The sequence below is a fragment of the Kogia breviceps genome, chromosome X (assembly GCF_026419965.1).
Source record: "Kogia breviceps isolate mKogBre1 chromosome X, mKogBre1 haplotype 1, whole genome shotgun sequence".
Classification (NCBI taxonomy): Eukaryota; Metazoa; Chordata; class Mammalia; order Artiodactyla; family Physeteridae; genus Kogia; species Kogia breviceps.
The window spans coordinates 63,961,262-63,963,128 of NC_081330.1; the positions used below are offsets into that span (position 1 = coordinate 63,961,262).

Here is a 1,867-nt window from a genome sequence, read left to right on the forward strand (position 1 = left end):
AAAGTACCATAACTAAATAAGTAAGGTACTTGCATAAAAGGCAACAAAATTAATGAAACAGACCAGAGAGCTACAAATTAACTGTTTTGTGCCAGTCTCAGCCTGTCAATAACCAATGCTGTAACCAATGGCCCTTGTAGTTCTTCTTATGATTGCAAGATGTCCTCAGCAGAATATCCATCAGGAAACTTTGAAAGAGAAAAGATTTATTACTTACACGTCCTGGAAATTACATGACACACCTGGGGCTATACAGAGTTGCCAGACATAGGGAGTGAGATATGGCTGGCCTTGGGTTTTGCTTTTACAGGGTTTTGCAGGTTCACATTTTATTGGTGGATTTAAAACATAAGAGCAGGGCTCTGTCAGAGGCAAAATGGCTGTGCAGCCGCAGGACCCTGAGGATGGTGTGTTGCTGGCAGGGCCTGTGGTGGAGGCACAGCCCCTGGGCGGCTTCACATGTCCCATGTGTGTAGAAGCCCGAAACTGGTGCAGGTGCCCTGAGGATACATGCTTTGCTCTTCCTGCCTGCAGGAATGTCTGAGGCCAAAATAGTGTGGAGTGTGTCCCAGCACTCTGGCACTTGGCGTTGGAGCCGTGGAGCTAGAACAGCAGATTGAAGGCACAGAGACTTCTTGCCATCACTGCCCTAAAATTTTCTTCCTATCCAATATCTGGGAGAACGTGGATATCTGTTCCAAATACCATAATTACATCATACAAGGCATCAAGGCCACCACCAAGGATGTGTTCCTTCAGACAAGGAATGTCCCAAACAGTAATACTTTTCCTTATCATTACTGTCCTGAGAATTTTAATCAAGAAGGACTTGTAGAACACTGCAAATTATCCCACAGCATGGACATCAAATCTGTGGTTTGTCCAATATGGGCTTATGCTCTGGGGTGACCCCAACTACCGCAGCCCCAACTTCATTGAGCACATCCAGCACGAGCACCAGTTTTCTAACAACATTTAACAACACTTGACACTTTGTGGATTAAGACGTTGATGTAGAGGACATGATGAACCAGGTGCTGCAGCACTCCATCATCCACAAGTGAGTGGTCTCTGCTCTCAGCTCTTATTCCAGAGCTTCCCTTACATGTTAAGTGTGAAACATGTGACTCATCCACTCTAAAATGTACAACAGACCTGAAAGTGAGCCATGGTATTACTACAGGCTTACTTCTGACAGGGAAAAATGTCCCTGGTCAGAGCCCTCCTTTCCTTTTGGCTCTTCCCCTACTGTTCACCCTATTTTGCAGATGTCTCATCTTTTATTGATCCTCAGCCACTTCCTGGAGATTCTGCCTCCTCTTTGGAAGGGAACCCAGATTCTCTGCCTGTCCTTGTTTCATGCTTGCTCCTCCTGTCCAGGGTTGATCTCTCAGGTCCTGCGAGCCAGCCAGGAACTTTTCTGGGTCATGAATAACACAAAAGAGACAAGGGTCTTGTCTCTTTGTCTCTGAGGTGTGAGCACTCTGGCAAAAATGCATCTGGTCAGTGATGGAGCTCCTTCCGTACTGTGTAAGTTCCTGTTAGTTGGTCCTTGACAGCAGCTGCCAGAAGCTAAAGTTACATCATAGGAGACATTTCACAAGTCTTGTTGGGGTGTATATTCTGGGTTTAACATGTTCTGATGCTGGAAATTTTGATTAGTGATATTTTCCTACCATTCCTGCACACTCTAAGGATTAACTGGTTCAATCTTAAATGCCTGCATAATGCATTTATAGGATGAGGTGTAACCACATATTTTTAGTGAAAATAAGTGTTTCTAGGAGGGTCAGCTAAGTGAGGTGGGAGGGCCATAACTTTTTGGTTCTGATTTTCAAACTAATGAAATATTTTCAAAAGACTCTGT

At 44.6% G+C, this 1,867-nt stretch overlaps 1 pseudogene; it reads left to right on the forward strand.

The window, feature by feature from the left end:
• The first annotated feature begins 376 nt into the window (after positions 1 to 376).
• Positions 377 to 1,064, forward strand: LOC131748533 (E3 ubiquitin-protein ligase RNF114 pseudogene; annotated as a pseudogene).
• The last annotated feature ends 803 nt before the right edge of the window (positions 1,065 to 1,867 follow it).